At 46.4% G+C, this 17,471-nt stretch overlaps 1 protein-coding gene across 2 annotated transcripts in view; it reads left to right on the top strand.

Moving 5' to 3' along the window:
* Window positions 1-17,471, top strand: part of LSAMP (limbic system associated membrane protein) — a 2,408,919-nt gene that overhangs the window by 82,714 nt on the left and 2,308,734 nt on the right. The window lies entirely within an intron of this gene.

Below are 17,471 nucleotides of genomic sequence, written 5' to 3'. Positions count from 1 at the left end.
CCTTCCTGGGACCTGGATGGCTGGCAGGGATTGCGGGGCCAGCCATGCTGCGTGGCCTGCCTCCCCCATTTTTTATCTCCATTCCTTCCTTCCTGTCTCTCTTTATCTCTCTCTCTCTGTGGAGCCTGAGTGGTAGGCATTTAAAGGAGTGCTGCTGGGGTATGTGGGTGCCTTTAAAAGTCTGCTGGGAGCAGCTGCAGTTTCCACATGAAGGGAAGGCGGGAGAGGTGGCAGGGGTGGGGAGTGGGAGCCAGCTACCACCAGTTCACTTGATTATCCCAGATGGTGTGGCCTAATATGCTAATGAGTGTGTGACCTGATATGCTAATATTAAGGGATGTGGTCTAATATGCTAATGTGTTCCTGCTGGGCTTATTCTACAAAAGGGCCCTAGACCTAGGCATTTGCCTAGGGCAGCAGGCCGGGGGGTGCACCAAATTAGGCTCGCCCCACATGACTTCAAATAGAAAAACATTAATTATTTGCATTAATTTTGCTGGCCTGAATCATTCTCCCTTGGCGGGGCACTGTTTTTTAAGTTGATAATTTTGTATGGTCCGCGAATGATGTTATAAATACCCAAATGGCCCTTGGCAGAAAAAAGGTTCCCCACCCCTGTCCTAGAGAAAGCTGTTCCAAAAGCTGATCCCACCAACAATGACCAGCTCTTTGTGTCCACCAACCTACCTTCTGATGAAGAAAGTACTCCACATATAGCCCTGGCAACTAACCGTAGAGGTCAACAGGAAGATCTGGTACATAACAGGAGTATCATCACATTCAGGGCCAAACCTGATGCTGTTGCTCTATCTGGGGCTCCCAGGATACACAAATGCAGTAACAATAAGCGCAACAGTAGGTACAGAGGAAAGGTCTACAAACCAGTCTGGAGTCAAAGATCACAGGCCCAGTCCAAGGGTCAGGGTAAAGAGGGTCAAAAGTTATAGGGTCTAGTTCCAGGACTGGGAAACAGGTGCAGGGTCTGGGTTCCAGGCTGTAGGAGCAAGCACAGCAGCAACAAATTTACCAACAAGTCAGGATAGAGCTCTGTTTACTAAGCAGGTCAACTTCACAGACATGTGGCAAGCAAAGCTGCTTTCACACCAAGCCTTGCTTGGCATGTTCTCTGTTGACTCATCCCTCAAGGCCCAGGTGTCATGCTATACAGTCTTGTTCATCTTCCTGCAGGTGCAGGTCTTTACTGTTTTCCTATCAGCCTATCAATCCTGGTCTTGCAAGAACTCCACTCCATGAATTAACACTGACCATTGCTGAGCAATTAGATGAGCGCTTTGTCTTCTCTCTAGAGTTGTCAAGTGCTCTCTCGTCCTTTTATGCTCTACTGGTTCAGGAGAGACTGGAGAAAAGGGAGACATTAGCTTTTACAGGGGTTTTTTTTGTAGAAAAAGCCCAGCAGGAACTCATTTGCATATTAGGCCATACCTCCTGGCATCACCATTGTTTTGCACAGGGCTTTTTGGTAGAAAAAACACAGCAGAAACTCATTTGCATATTAGGTCATGCCCCCTGACACCAAGCCAGCTGGAACTGCATTCCCTTGTATTCCTTCTCAAAAAAAGTCCTGGGCTTTTATGTCATCTATTTCTTTTCCTGGAAGCCTGGCCATGATTGGGATTCTTCCCCCATTGGGTTTGCTGCTGGCCCCTGCTGCTTAGGTGGGGATTCCATTGGTTCAGGAACCAATTCTTCCAATTCCTTGGGGGAGGAGAGGGTGGCAGCTGGCTCAAGTATTTTGAGGCATCATCAATCTAAGTAATTTAGGGCTTTAAAATAGGGCTTTGGTGACTGTACTCCATCTGGCCCATGTTTGAAAAATGCTACCATATTGAGCTACTGTTCACTACCTTTAACAAGGAGAATGCTGTTTCTGTTGACTCATATAAACTTTTCAATATTTACATTATGAATGTCCAATCATGCAAACCAAGAGTATGCACTACCCACAATCCTCCCAATATATGCCATCACAATGTTGTCTGAACAGGACATCCACATAGCATGTTGTATGCACCAAAGCTGAAAATGCATGCAGCATCTTATTAAAAATAAAATGACAGCCACACATATTGCAAGGATGATGGGGATAGTACATGTTCCCTGTACACATGGTGTGAACTGTGAGATACTCCCAAACATAACATTTAGCATACAGTCTTACATATCTCTGGTACTGCAAGGTTTGTATTATATTCTCTAATAGAATTGCGTAAAAATTGCTGCCTTTCAATACAGTATGTCACCCCAAATCCTAAAGATATGCTTTTTTGATGAAGAGGAATGTAGAATATGCCGCGTGAACTGGGGTGGAGGAAAAGGTATGTGTTTCTCTCCAGAGTGGAAATCATTGATGCTTTACCATTCTACCTTTTAGTATGAAGACTGTTTCTTTGGAGGGCTCAGTAGTACTTTATCTCAACGTTTCTTGTAGAATTGGTGGGCTGGTGGTGTTGGGAAACAGAAGCAAGGAGTGCTGTGTTGGACTGTGTTTCTCCGAAATGGTTATTTTAATTGGTGGTCATTCATCACTGGTTTCCCCAAAATATATAGTCCATGACTTGTTCTGATCAAGATTCCAGGTGATGTTACCAAGATTTTTTTTTTTAAAGACATTATAGGGGATGAATTTTGGATAAGTGTTGTCTGACACTTGTTTCCTGTTCTGGTTCATAGAAGAATTCTCTCCACCCATAGATAGATGCATAGAACCACAGAGTTGGAAGGGGTCATACAAGCCATCTAGTCGAACCCTCTGCTCAATGCAGGATCAACCTAGAACATCCCTGACAAGTGTTTGTCGAGTTCTGCTTAAAGATGCCATGACCATTCACTGATACTGAAGATGTGCTCCTCTGAAAAGGATGGAATGTTATCAACTGAAGCATTCATCATCTCCATCTACTTCTAGCCAAACCATCTTCATTTCATGGCCTCAGGAAATTAGCTACTTTCCTGGCCAGCCAAACCATATGGTAAAAAATACAGATTCTGCTTGAAATAGGCACTTTGCTGAGTGATATACTACTCTGCCCTATTTCTTCTCTTTCTTTGCAGACTATTAAGTCCACTTTCCACTGTTCTTGACATGAATCCTCGCCTCTTTCCCAAGAATATTTCTATATTGTGAGAGTTGTATCCTCTTAAGTAAAAAGTTGTAGTGGTTCTTTTGTTTTCTTTTTGGAAAGGAAAGAGTGTGCATGGAAGGACCACATTTGCCACTTACCCATATTGTCATGTGATACTAAGATTAGAGTTTGGTCAAGGGGTTAATCTGGATCCTCTTCAACTGCACAGTTTACCAATGCCCAGCTTTTGCAACTGTGCTCCCTCCCTCCCCCCCACTCCTACCTGCTTCTGCCAAATGATTAGCTGTCTCAAGTGGGATTCTATTCAGTAACTCCTGCTCTATTAGCTGTGACAGTTAAACACAGAAAAGAACTTGCTAGGTGAGGTTTGCTGTTGTAAAAATTCTCAGCTGTTCTACCGCAAAAGGCACTCGCCCTCCCGTTTTCTGTCTCTCTCCAATTCACAGATAGATCTACCAGCCCATGTTGAGCAGCAGCTGGACTACAGTCCACTAGAGGGCAGTGACAGCCATACCTGTGCATGTGTGCAATTTATAGGGCAGAAATGCTGAAGGTTTCTCCTACTGAAACTCAATAAGGATGACTCTTGTCTGTGTCCTCCATAATCAGTGGGCTCAAAACAGGCAAGAGTAATTTTAGTAGCTCATGGTATTTGCCAAGAAGCTATTTCAGCAGAACACCACAAACAGATAGCTAACTAAAATAGCCATGATCTGTGAAAGAACCTTAGCTTCTATTATTTGTTATCAGACAATGGCTAACAACTTATGCTGACCACCTCTACCTTGGCATAGCTGTTAAGAGTGTGGAACTATGTTCTGGGAGACCCAGGTTTGAATTTCCACTCTGTCAAGAATCTTGCTGGGCGACTTTAAGCCAGTCATGTACTCTCAGCCCAAACTGCCTGCCTACAACTTCAAGCAGAGTTGGGGTGAGGGTAAAACAAATGGGGGGAAACAAATGGTGCCCTGAGTAGGATAAAAATGTAGCATTTGATATATTGGCCATGATTTATGTGTTGTCTTGGATAAGCACTTCTCTGTTTGCACTCCTCTTTCAGGCTGCCCCTGCACATGCACATACATTCTTTCTTGCTCTTCTGCCCTGCTGCACTTTAGCCCTGCTACGAAGCTAAATGTGGCGACCTCATTCTCCTGTGTCTGTCTTGACAGGAAAATGTTATTTCCATGGGTTCGACACATGGCTTTGCTTTTGCATTTAAAGGCTTGCAAGCACATAGGACTGATCAAGTACATCATAGAACTGACATCCTCCTTTCCACTGTTCTGCCACTTTCATCGGAAAGACCCACACTGAGACACTTTGCATGTTTATCTCATGCGATAATTGATATCCCATGGGCATCAGTTCCCTGTGAATCTCTCTGAAGTAGTTCATTTAGAAATTTCCCCTTGTCTTTTCTTGCCCCCTTTTTCTTTTCCTCTCAATCACGATCTGTTCTCATCTCCTCTTTCTGTAGTTTTGTTAACCCTTTTCTGGACTGACATGTCCCCCCATCTTCCCTGCTTAGTTTTAAAGTTATCACCAGCACTTCTCAGTTAGAAAAGGAACACACACAACATTAGGCCCACACGGATCAATCCTTCCTATATATCTTATTCCAGAGATGGTACTCTGAAGGAGATCACACCCACCTACACATATCTCATGGGAGAAAACACTGACACAAACATCCTTACCATGTGAATATGAGCAGACCCCAAAATTAATTTGAGCATGTAAAGCATTTCCCAATCAGTCCTGCCCATATGATTTAAATGTTGCCAAAGAGCTCTAGGATGGAGCTGTAGGTCCATGGAAAAGGGTTCCCACAGTGCTGGCTTAACATTTAAAGGTCACCTCCAATTCTGTAGGTTCCTGCTGGCACCACTCCAGAGGAATTAATTAGGAAAATTTCCCATATGAGATGGAGTGTGGCAAACTCATACTGAGCTCAATGTGAAAGGTACTTGTTTGCAGTTATAAATGCAAAGAAACAGAATGTCTTCGGGTTGATTTCAGTTTGGGTGTGTCTTACCTTGCCTAGGGGGAAAAGCAAACAACAGAATTAGAGCTGCAATCCTATGCATGCTTTTTTCTTTTCTTTTTTTAAAGAAAGCCATACTGAATAAAATGTGACATACTTCTACATAGATCCACTTACAGTTCCTCTCATAGTCATGCTATCTTAGTCTAAGCTTTAACTGTTACACATTAATGGCTTAAATTAAGCTCCTTCCATCAATATCAGTGAAACCTTTAAAATGCTTTCTCTTTTAAAATTAGCACATAGGGTTGCTAGCTCTTGGTTGGGAAATTCCTGGAGAATGGAGATGGACCCTGCAGAGCGTGGGGTTTGGGAAAGGGTAGGAGCTCAGCAGGTTAGAATATCATAGAATCCACCCTCCAAAGCAGCCATTTTCTCCTGGGGAACTGATCTCTGCAGGGAGATCTCCAGACCCCACCTGGAGGTTGGCAACCCTATTTCGACACCAGGTGCCAATAGTGTGTGATGCCTCAACATTACACTGAATAGAGCTGGACATCATGGCTCATCACGTAAAAGCTCCATAGCACTGAGTGAAGCTGTTGCTGTTCCTTCTCCCTCTTTCTCTTTCTCCGTTTGCCTGCCTAGCAAGCACAGCTGTCCTTGTGGGAGAAGGGAAGATGAGAGTACTTGAAAGTGCCATAGGAATAATGGAGCAAATCAAAGGCAGTGACTACAGCCTTCTTGCTGCCTTGAAGCTTTTCAAGAGACAGGCATGAACTCCAGGTAGATAGCTGGCAACCCTCAATATAATATAAGCCCCTGGTTAAGAGATCGGGTACAGGTTAGAGTGCAAATTCCTCCTCCTTTCCCACATCAGCTGTAACTTGGATGTCATGTTGTATCTGCACCAATTCTTACTGAGGCAAATGCTAGCCAGGTTGCTCTGAACTGGGCTCTGCAAATATGCTTTGGATCCTGTTTTCAGGCCTTAGGGAATGGAAGCCCTTGATGGGATAATGCAGTCAACATGCAGCGTGCAGTTGGTAACACACATTCATTCACTAAAGTTTCACTTGCGCAAGCAATAGCACTAGATAATGCTGCCATACTTGCAGCTGGTTGTACAATCCATTGTGCTGGTAGAAGTGAAAAGTGGGATTTAGTAAAAGCATTCAGTGTAGCCTTTAATAATAATAATAATAATAATAATAATAATAATAATAATAATAATAATAATAATAATAATTTTATTCTTATACCCCGCCCTCCCCCGCCAAAGGCGGGCTCAGGGCGGCTCACAGACATGGAATCCCATGATTCAGTAAAACAATACAAACAATCTCAGTACAATCAATGACAAATAAATTATATAAAATAGATAAAATATATAAAATAGGTGCTAAAATACTGAAGTCGTAATATCCACAAGATGGCTAGGTGGCCACATGTCAAGTTAATCAGGTTCTGTTTCAAAGGCAAGCTGGAAAAGAAATGTTTTGCAAGCCCTGCGGAATTGATTCAGGTCCCGCAGGGCTCGTATCATCTCTGGAAGGTGGTTCCACCAACGCGGGGCCATTATAGAGAAGGCTTGCTCCCTAGTAGCCTTCAACCTAGCTTCTCTTGGCCCAGGGACTGTTAGAAGGTTCTGAGAGCTAGATCTCAGTGCTCTCTGGGGAACATATGGGGAGAGGCGGTCCCTTAGGTAGGCAGGTCCTCGGCCATATAGGGCTTTAAAGGTGATAGCCAGCACTTTATAGCGAACACGGTACACAACCGGCAGCCAATGCAGATCCCGCAGCCCAGGCCGCACGTGTTCCCACCGTGGTAGTCCCTCTAGCAGCCTGGCCGCCGCGTTCTGGACTACCTGGAGTTTCCGCGTTCGATATAAGGGCAGCCCCATGTAGAGGGCATTGCAGTAGTCTAGTCTCGAAGTGACCGTTGCGTGGATCACAGTTGCTAGGTCGCTGCACTCCAAGAAGGGAGCCAACTGCCTCGCCCTCTTAAGATGGAAGAAGGCGGTTCTAGCAGTGGCAGCTATCTGGGCCTCCATTGATAAAGAGGATTCCAGTAGCACTCCCAGGCTCTTGACTTTGCGCACTGGTATCAGTGGCGCACCGTCAAAAGCCGGTAAGGTAATCTCCCCTTCTGGTCCACCGCGGCCCACGCAAAGGACCTCAGTCTTCGCCGGATTCAACTTCAGCCCGCTCAGCCTGAGCCAGTCAGCCACGGCTTGTAATGCCCGGTCCAGATTTATAGGGACATCACCAGCCCGGCCATCCATCAATAGATAGAGTTGGGTGTCATCTGCATATTGATGACAACCCAACCCATACCTCCGTACGATCTGGGCAAGGGGGCGCATAAAGATGTTAAACAACATCGGGGAGAGAACTGCTCCCTGGGGCACGCCACAATGAAGTGGGTACCTCTGAGACAGCCCCCCCCCCCAATTGCCACCCTTTGTCCCCGACCTTCAAGAAAGGAGGAGAGCCACTGCAAGGCTAGCCCCCGAATTCCTGCGTCGGCGAGGCGGCGGGTCAGCAGCCGATGGTCGACCATATCGAACGCAGCCGATAGGTCTAGCAGCAGCAGTACTGCCGAACCGCCTCGATCCAGTTGTCGTCGGAGGTCATCCATGATGGCGACCAGGACTGTTTCCGTCCCATGGCCCGGGCAAAAGCCGGACTGGCATGGGTCTAAGACGGAGGCGTCCTCCAAAAAATCTTGTAACTGCAGTACCACAGCCCTCTCAATAATTTTGCCTAGAAAGGGCAAATTTGAGACCGGTCGGTAGTGTGCCAATTCGGCCGGGTCTGATGACGGTTTTTTCAAGAGAGGGCGGACCAATGCCTCTTTCAGGGGTGTTGGAAAAACACCCTCTGAAAGGGATCGATTTATAATATACCGTATAGGATATCTTAATTCCTCCTGGCAGGCCTTGATTAGCCAGGAGGGGCATGGGTCCAAATCACAGGTTGTGGATCGTGCAGTGCCAAGAATTCTGTCGACCTCCTCCAAGCTGAGCGGGTCGAAGCAATCCAGGGTTAGATTGGAAGACACGCATTGGGCTTCGAGTTCGCTTACTGCGTCCAAATTGGCAGGGCAGTCATGGCGGAGCGATTGGACCTTATCAGCAAAAAAATTCGCAAAAGCCTCACAGCCTATCTCCAATTCCTTAGCTTTTGAGTTGCCCTGAGGCAATGTGGTAAGGTTCCGAATTATTCTAAATAATTGGGCTGGGCGCGAATTTGCTGATGCAATCTTAGCCACAAAGTATCTTTTCTTTGCGGCCTTGATTGCCATCTCATAGGACTTCATAAACTTCCTATAAGATGTTCTAATCGCTTCGTCATGAGTACGCCGCCATTGCCTCTCTAGCCGTCTAAGGCCTTGTTTCAGCTGGCGTAGCTCCGGGGTATACCACGGAGCCAGCTTAGTCCGAGGTCGCAGAGGGCGCCGAGGTGCGATCTCCTCGATGGCCCTAGAGAGCCGGCTATTCCAGGTCTCAATCAGGCCATCGAGGGAGTCGCCATTTTGGGTATGTTTTGGCAAGGATTCCAGCACACATGGAAATCTTCCACTGGATCCAGCCTCAAGTCCTAGCTGAAGCTGAGAAAAATGAGTGGAAGGAAAAGAGGTCGTCATCAGCATTATAGGTATGGCTGCACCAAACCTTTGAATTCCACATGCCCAAGAGCTTTCCCATTTTCCTCCGTGCTGGAAAGTGGTCGAAAGCCACTTGATGTGGAAGAGGATAGTGAGGACCTCCCCCTGCATTATGTCATAGGTGTACATGCAGCAAGACCATTTGAGACCAGGCCCAAGTGGATGAGGATGCTCAGGACCATATGAGCAAAAAACCTTGTTGTTAAAGCACTCTTATTATCTGTTGGTTTAAAAAAATACAGCACTGTTAGCATATTTTGTAAATCACTCACTCATCTCACAGGGAAAACTACTTGGTTATAAAGGCAAATTATGTTTATGGCTCCACTGACATTTGAAATCACATCTCACAGGTGACAGTGCTATTTCTCTAAGACACAGGAAGACAAATAAAACTTTCTTTCTTTCTTTCTTTCTTTCTTTCTTTCTTTCTTTCTTTCTTTCTTTCTTTCTTTCTTCTAGAGGCCAAGAAAGTGTCATTTTTATTAGGCTGTAAAATGCCTGAGGGACATAACATTGTATAGGAATGGCTGTGCACTGTAGAGACAGTATTGATTAATGGGGCAAAGAGGAGGGGAAAGAGACAGTTATTCCCACAGACAAAGAAGTGACAATGGTCATTGAGAAAATCACAAAGCACAGTCAAAGGCCACACTCCAAGGGGCCAATTCATTCTTTAGTGTATCTCCACTGAACTCAATGGAGACATAGAAGAGATGGATATAATTTCAGAGTGTATTCGAGAAAGAGCAGCAGAGACTTCTCTCTTTACATTTTGCACAAGGGCACAGAGGTGTAAGCAAGATGTACATGTTTTGTGCTAATTGAGGGTCATTTTGCACATGGTTTTTTAATATACTAGATTGCACAGCAGTGTCAGAAAACCCCAGTGGACTCCGCTGTACATTGTCTGTGAAAATCAAACCAATGTCTTTTTATCCAGATGCATTATCTTCATCCACATCTGGGAGTGTATCCAAGCATGCATGTGGTTCCCCAGAATGGAATGAACAATTTTAATTTATTTAGTATTTTTTTTATTTAGAAAATTGATATGCCGCCTTTCCAGAGACCTGCTCAAATGATTAATTAGCCCTGTTTCTTTTCTAAAATTACTGTGGTGGCCTTGATTGCATGCCCTCCAGCATTTCGCAGAAGAGGAACACCTGTGCATTTGTAGATACCTAAACACATGGTAAGCATCATGCTGAGACCCTCCCCATTACTTCTCGCAGAAGGATCATCCTCACTTGCTGTATGTTGTAGTCATTTAATATGTTTCAATTTGTCTGCATTAGTTTCTGAGTTAGGCTGTGTTAATCCTCTCTGACCATAACCATTCCTTAGGATTGTGCAGTGGAATGTTTAAGCTCACAGTATGTCTGGCTGTCTTTATTATAGAATGGCTGCAACTCAGATATCTTCAATGCTATTTACTATCAGAGAAGAGAAGTACTATACCACATTTTCTATGACGTATGTACTTCTGTATTAGGATCAAGAACTCCCTTCTTCTCAGTTCTTTAACTTCTAGAAACAAACAGGTCTGAAACCTGAAGGGCTGTGGTGCTTGCATTGTACCATGCTGAGGCCCCTCCTCTGCCCTGGAACCACCTCCCAAAGTCTCCAGGCATTTTCCAACACAGACCTGGCAACCCTAGGTGACTGTACTCAAAGGCCTTCCTGCACAGTTGCTTCCCAAAATTCTTCTTGGTGAATTCTGATATCAGATCTTCTCTGAGTGTGTGGATATTCTGACATCAGCCATTGCATGTGCCACAGAATCCCTGCATGGTGCAGGTAATTTTGAGGCTTGATTTACTGTGCACACACTCTTCATGCAAGGCACTGTTGGAACACACTATCAATTCACCCACTGAGAATGGTGGCTTAGCACCCAACATCTCACTGCCACTGTGCTTTGTGGAAGACGATCAGTAACACTTTGCAAGTTATCTTTCAGCCATTCTTCTCATTGAGAAACCCTTGATAATTTAAAAACCACCAGCATTCTCATGTTGGGCAGCATGTAATGGATTGTTTGCTGCCTGTGTGGTGCAGTGGTTAAGAGTGTTTGACTAGTATTTGGAAGACTTGTGCCATGGAGGCTCACTGGGTGACCTTGGATCAGTAAAACTCTCTCAGCCTAATTACCTCAGAGGGTTGCAAATAAAATGGAGGAAAGAAGAACAATGCAAGCTTCTTTAAAAAAAAAAAAACACCTCCCCACCATGGGGGGATACAAAGCATCTCACAACATTGTTCTTTCTTCCTCCATTTAACTTTGTAATAACCCTGCAATGTAGGTTAGGCTGAGTGACTGACCTAGAGTCATCCAGTGAGCTTTCATGGCATGATATGGGAATCAAACCTGGTCTCTACTCCTAAAGGCTGAACCCAGATCTATTTACTATCTTCTGGAATTGCAAGAACTGGGAGTGAAGATCATGTACTGGGCAGTCAAAATATCTTGCTAGTAGAATGTTTGGCTTGATGGACCATAAATTCCAACCTAGAAATGTGCATAATCACCAGCTGCCCATACACATGCCTTCTCTGTTGTGGCCCCCACCTTTTGGAATGGCCTGGCTGGGGAGGTCAGGAAGGCTCCCACTCTCCTGGCTTTTAGGAAATTATACAAAACCAAATTAGTCAATATGGCTTGTCTATGCAGGCAACAGACTTTGCAAAGTCTCTTAGAAAAATTATTAGGGACTGTGGTCCATACTACTGTATATAGTTCGTTGAAACTAGGATCCTATTATGGAATTTTGCCTCATTTAATGTTTCATTATTTTTATTACTTTATTATTTAATTGAATTTTTGACCACCCTTCCTGGTAGCTATGCTCAGGGTGGTTCACAACAAATTACATTTCAAAAACAGGACAAAACCAAATTAAATAACAGTAAAAACATTACAATTCTATAAAACAAGATGGTGTCAATACTAGATGATGCTTCTGTCTCTCGGGGGGAGTGAAAGTAGAAATGTGAGTGCCAGCTGTAAACTGTCCTCAGCCAAATATCTGGTAGAACATCTCTGCCTTGCAGGCCCTGTGGAATGGTAGTAATTCCCGCAGGGCCCAGGTGGAAATTGACAGAGAGTTCCACCAGAGCAGAAAAGGCTCTGGCCCAGTTGAGGACAGCTGGATGTTTCTTGGGCTAGCAAATACTGATCACTGGAGTGCAAAGCTCTCTTGTAGGTATACCAGGAGACATGGTCCTGAAGGTGCATGAGTCCTGGGCTGTTAAGGGCCTTAAAGGTTAGTACCAGCACCTTGAATCTAATCCAGCACTCCACCGGAAGCCAATGCAGCTCCCATAGCACACGAGAGATGTGAGTTGTGTGTGGGGTCCCCCAGGCTGTGAAATTCTGCATCAGCTGGAGTTTCCGGGTCAGCATCAAGGCCCGCATGAAGCAAGTTACAATAATCCAGCCTAGAGGTGACCATTGCATGGATTACAGTGATCAGATTGGGGTGAGACACTTAGGGAGCCAGCTGCCTGACCTTGGCATGTTAATACTTATGCTTTGCTTCAGTTCTGTTTTTAGATTTCTAAATTTGTTCTACAACCCTAATTCTATTTCATTGTGTATTGGATGTCCCATCCAATTGTATTGACTAACTCTGCAGAATCCACCTTGACACCAGGTGAGTAAGGCAGACTATAAGAAACATAAAAAGGTAAAGGTAGTCCCATGTGCAAGCACCAGTCATTTCCAACTCTGGGGTGATGTCGCATCACAGAGTTTTCACAACAGACTTTTTTACAGGGTGGTTTGCCATTGCCTTCCCCAGTCTTCTACACTTCCCCCCCCCCCCCCCAGCAAGCTAGGTACTCATTTTACCAACCTTGGATGGAAGTCTGAGTCAACCTGGAGCCGACCACCTGAACCCAGCTTCCGCTGGGATTCAAACTCATGGACATAGTGGCATGCATGTAGCTATACATACCATGGAAGGCACCACTGAATATTCCAAGTTCCTGCAGCCCCTTGTGACCCACAAAAAGATCATTTCTAGTTTCAGGGGATCAGTTCAGAGGAACAGACATGCATGTAGGTGGGTTGGAGTGAGGAGAGCCAAGGATAAGAAATTGATCCCTTCCCTCAGTGCAGCAGTGCTTGTGGAAGAGGAAAGAGCCCTGTAAACTCTTGGAGGACTGGCTACATCAAAGGTGTGTGGCCTAATATGCAAGCGAGTTCCTGCTGCAAAAAAAGCCCTGGTGATTCCTCTGTATTGTTCCCGTGACCCTGGGAATGATCAAAGAGTAAGGAGAGGTGGTAATATACAGGAATGCAGGCCAACTTCATGCTGTGTGTGTTGATTGGTAGGATACAATAATTAAATGTCTCCAGGAAGGCCACTCCTGACCTGTTTTAACTGATCTGAAGCTGGAGGATGAGGGCTATGCTGGCCAATCTCCCGTCTGTTCAGAGAGCAGCTTGCAGTTGGGTGCCCTGGAGATAGCACACCCAAAGTGCAGGCCTCCGTGGTGCTCAAGGAGCTGTCTCATTGCATCACTGATCAATGTCTCTCTTTCCTGCTCCTGAGCGAGGACATGACAGCAGCAGAGAGAATGGAAACCAGATTTAGTTTCCATGGCAACATCCAAAAAAGATAGTGTGTGCAAAGTGTGGGGGGAGCAGTAAAAAGGGAGCCTTATAGAGATTTTAGGGTTTTTTTGCACGTCACTGAATATGCATCTGAGGCTGGCGTATTCTGTACAGAGATGTTCTGTTTTGTGTCCCTCAGAAAGCAAAGGAGAAACACACAGCCACTCCACTCTCAGTTATTTTATGGAGAAATGAGACCAAAACCTAAGCCAGAGAGTATATGTATTTCCCCCTCCTCCTTTGAAGTTTTGGCGTAAATATTATATATCAACCACAGGCTGTCACAAATTGTGATGTGACATACAGAGGGAGACCCATTTGTCAGTGTGAGGACATGCGAAGGGCTTGAAAATCTTCTGGTTTGGTGGACTGGGTGTTGTCAAGGGAAGCCCTGGCTGATATGATGTAGTGTTTGGTTTGGGGGGTCTGCAACTTGTGCAGACCTGCTTTGTAGGACTACTAGCAGCATGGGGCAGGGGTGGGGGCAGGCCGGCAATGCAGTAGCATCACTTCTGGAAATAACATCAGCATGTCACTGGCAACACGGGATGCTCTGATATTTGGACAAAAACACTCTGTGGCAAACCATAATGCTGTCACAAGCATAAGCCTCCCCTTACCAATAAGTACGAATGCCAGTTCCCCCCAGCTGCCAGTAGGGGATAGACTCACAGAGTTGGAAGGTGCTATACAGGCCATCTAGTCAATGTAGGATAGGGGGTAGGATTGCTAAAGTTTCGAAACTCCTGGAGATTTAGAAATGGAGCATGGGGAAGACTCGGTGGGGTACAATGCCATAGAGCCCTCCCTCCAAAGCATCCATTTTGTCTGGGAGATGAGCTATAATTCTAGGAGATCCCCAGGTCCATCTTGAGGCTGGCATCCCTACAAATAAGTCCCCTCACTGGCTAGCTGATCTGAGTTGGGGGCCAGAGCAGGGAATCCCCTACTCCCTGCAGATTCCGGCAGCCATAATCACCATTCATCTGATGGTCTGCCTGGAGTCACAGGAAATGTGTGTGTTAGAGTTGCCAACTGCTGGTTTGGAAACTATTATAGATCTGGAGGCCCTGTCGGAGCGGGAGTAGCAGAGTGAGGGAGATGGCTTGCCCGACACAGGGCTTCAGGAAAGAAAATCAGGCAGACACGTGCAACTAGTGCCAAAAGGTGTATTAACATATATACACAACAAGTGCTCTCTTGTGCAGTCTATACAATATCACCTCCACGGACAAAGTGCTTCGCCTAACCACCATCTCACAGGGAGAGACCTGCGTGATGCACACACAGATCATATATAGTCCAAGCAGCCAATCCTGGCCGTGCTGACTCAGCAGATTGCATCACTTGGCTTCTGCCGGCTCAAGCCGGTCTGCTGATCAGGTCACTGTGACCTAGCCTGGCAGCTAGATCACCAGCTGTCATACTGTGGCTGTCAGACTGGGTTTATGTAGATTCTTGCTCCAACACACCTCCTAATCTATTTAAACCCAGTGCACCAAAACACTTTACACAGTTTACATACATGTCCACCAGCAACATTACAGTTCATATTTACGTAGCTCGGAACCCTTTCCGGAATTCGTTCAGGAACTCATCATGATTGTAAAACACATCATCGTGTTCCTGTTCAGCCAGCTCTTTCAGACGCTTGGCTTCAGCCTCCTTCTCCCTTGCCTCGCACTCTGCCACCCAGGCTTTCCATTTCTTAGCCTTTTCTTTTAACATTTCCTCAAATCCGGGTGGGTCTGGATTGACAGTCAGAGTGACATAGGGACACTTGTACCTAGCGGGACGTTGGCCTTTGGTGGACCTGGCAGACACCCGTGGCCCTGTGCTTGGACCAGCTTTGTCTTCTTCGGGTTGCTCTGTTCCCACCTCCTGGGCTGGTTGCTCTGCCCCTGTAATTGGGTGTTGAACCTCCTGACTCTCACACTTTACCTCCAGTTCCTGCATTTGAGGCTCTGCCTCCTGACTCTGCTCGTCAGGCTCTGTGCCAGCATTCGGCTCACCTTCTCCAGCCCCACTGGGTGCCACCTCCTGGGCTGGAGTTCTGGGCTGCGCTCCAACATCGTTATCGCTACTTGGCAGCAGGACAAATTGTTTCTGCAAGGAGTGCAACCTTGGCCAGCTGCTTTCTTCATTGAACTGGGCACTCTTACTAAGTGTTATCTTGCTTTTGCTATTGCAGAAACGATAACACCTGGCCCTTGGCTTGTAGCCCAGAAAAATTAGGCTCTCTGCCCGGACATCCCCCTCCCCGCTACTCGTGGAGTGGATGCCAACCCGAGCCCGTGACCCAAAGACTTTTAGAGAACTCAAATCTGGGGTCTTGTTCAACAGTAACCTGTAAGGCACATTTTTCACAGTATTACACCAAACCCTATTTTGCAAAAAAACAGCTGCATGTATGGTTTCTGCCCAATAGGTCATTGGCAGTTGTGCATCCTCTAACATGCAATACATCACATTTTGCAATACAGCCCCATGCCCATTTTCTCGGGGCGTTGCCGGGTTCGTCAGACGGTGGGCGATGCCCTTGTTCTCCAGCCAACGTTTCATCTGGTTAGATAAGAATTCCCCCCCTCTGTCGGTTTGTACAGCCAGGAGATTAACCCCTAATTGTCTCTCCACTGCTTTGACCCACTTGGTGAATGTCTTATACACCTCAGACTTATGCACCATGGTGAAAACCCACGCGTACCTCGTGTGGCCGTCGGTGGCCACCAAGCAGTATCTCCTCCCCGACAGACTCTTTGGCAATGGGCCAATAACGTCTAAATGGACTAGTTCCAGGGCTCGTGTGCTTTCCCTTGAGCTTTCTTTAGCAACAGCACACGCCTTGCTTTTGGTCTTCTTGCAGACCTGGCAATCCAAGTAACATTTGCAAGGATTTACTTTCAAACTAGGCACAAGCTCCAGGGTTTTCTTTAACGCCCTAAATCCGCAGTGCCCAAGTCTCCTATGGAGCAAATGTATACAATTATTGTGCACAGGCTCATTCGACACCTGAGCCACCTGGGCACAATCACTCTGGACCACATACAGTTTACCTTCCCTCTTTCCTGTCACAAGCAACTTTCCCCCACCTCCCAGGATTTTGCAGCAGGTTTTCTCAAATCTCACCTGGTATCCCTGGTCAAACAGTGTGCTAACACTCAACAGGTTAGACTGCAGTGAGGGTACATACAACACATTTTGCAACATACATTTCAGTGCAGGAAATTCCACATTGCCTGAGCAAACAGAATTGGCAGTGGTCCCATCAGCCAATCTCACATGCTTATGCTCAGGACTGTCAATGTTTTTCAACAACTCCTTCTCGCAGCAGAGATGGCTCGTTGCCCCGGAGTCTAAAATCCAAGCAGACCCTGTGCTCTCTACTGCAGACGTGACCAGCCGGGTTGCTTCCTCACACGGGCTGGCGGTCCTCCGCTCTCGCCGCACACGCCCCCGCCTCTTCTCCCTCTCAGGGCAGGCTCGGAGCAGGTGCTGCGACGACCCGCATCCATAGCAGCGACGGACTGCAAACGCAGTCGGCTCCACTTCCTCCACCTTCGGACGCCTGCCAGCAGCAAAAGCTGGCTCATTCTTGGCTGTCTTCCCGGACACACCGATAACAGCACGCTGCCCGGCCGACACCCCCGGACAGCTCACGGCCGCAATTCTCTCTTGGAAGTCAAGCAGGTGGGCACAGACGTATTCCATGGTCAGGGTCGCTACGTCCACCGTCTCCAGAGAAGTTATCAGGGGAGTGTACTCAGGTGGCAACGACGACAGCAAAATGTACACTCTGTCGTCTGGAGCTACAGTCTTGCCTCTTGCCTCCAGCTCAACGAAACAGTCCGTTAGCCGTTTGATGTGATCTTTCACACACCCTCCAGCCGGCATAACGGTGCGGAACATCCTCCTTGTCAAGGCCATGAGGGAACCAGCAGTGGTGCTAACATGCACCGCACTCAACGCGTCCCAGGCAGCCTTGGGAGTGTCCTTCCCTCGCACATAAACCAGCTGGTCATCTCCTATAGATAGCACTATGTTGGCCAGTGCCTTATCCGATAACACAGTCTCGGCAGGAGATAAGTCAGCA

Source organism: Heteronotia binoei, chromosome 3 (assembly GCF_032191835.1).
Source record: "Heteronotia binoei isolate CCM8104 ecotype False Entrance Well chromosome 3, APGP_CSIRO_Hbin_v1, whole genome shotgun sequence".
Taxonomy (NCBI): domain Eukaryota; kingdom Metazoa; phylum Chordata; class Lepidosauria; order Squamata; family Gekkonidae; genus Heteronotia; species Heteronotia binoei.
The sequence above is the reverse complement of the archived record's forward strand: the minus strand, read 5'-3'. Positions and strand labels throughout refer to the sequence as shown.